Source organism: Oncorhynchus keta, unplaced genomic scaffold, assembly GCF_023373465.1.
Source record: "Oncorhynchus keta strain PuntledgeMale-10-30-2019 unplaced genomic scaffold, Oket_V2 Un_contig_11284_pilon_pilon, whole genome shotgun sequence".
Classification (NCBI taxonomy): domain Eukaryota; kingdom Metazoa; phylum Chordata; class Actinopteri; order Salmoniformes; family Salmonidae; genus Oncorhynchus; species Oncorhynchus keta.
This window is the reverse complement of record NW_026277408.1, coordinates 2,679-3,359: the sequence shown is the minus strand read 5'-3', so window position 1 is coordinate 3,359 and position 681 is coordinate 2,679. Positions and strand designations below refer to the sequence as shown.

General features: G+C 50.4%; 1 pseudogene; it reads left to right on the top strand.

Annotated features, from left to right (window-relative positions):
* The first annotated feature begins 78 nt into the window (after positions 1–78).
* On the top strand, positions 79–164 carry LOC118382298 (uncharacterized; annotated as a pseudogene).
* Positions 165–681: the final 517 nt, after the last annotated feature.

Below are 681 nucleotides of genomic sequence, written 5' to 3'. Positions count from 1 at the left end.
TGGCTTCCGGGAGCACCCGCGGATACCCGGCCTAGAGTGCACAGAGTGTGTGTCGGGCCCCCACCTCTGACTTCCATACGATTCTGGTTTCTCTTCATTACGCACAAGCCTTTCGCCTTTTACTAAAGACTTCCGTGGAGAGGAACACTTACGAGTTACCTCAGTACCTCCAGGCTCTGATCAGGCCCTACACCCAAACAAGGGCACTGCGTTCATCCACCTCTGGCCTGCTCGCCTCCCTACCACTGAGGAAGTACAGTTCCCGCTCAGCCCAGTCAAAACTGTTCGCTGCTCTGGCCCCCAATGGTGGAACAAACTCCTCACGACGCCAGGACAGCGGAGTCAATCACCACCTTCCGGAGACACCTGAAACCCCACCTCTTCAAGGAATACCTAGGATAGGGTAAGTAAGGGTAAGTAATCCTTCTCACCCCCTTCCCCCCCTAAAAGATTAGATGCAAGTGGCTGTTCCACTGGATGTCATAAGGTGTGTATGCAATTTGTAAGTCGCTCTGATAAGAGCGTCTGCTAAATGACTTAAATGTAAATGTAAAATGAGTTCAACGTATTTTTGGAGGGGCTTTGCTTCTTGCAGAGCCCGCTATCTTGTTTCAAGAGAAATTGACTGACAGACAGAGGTGGGCCAGGATAGTGACTTAAAGATACATTAGCGACTTTTTC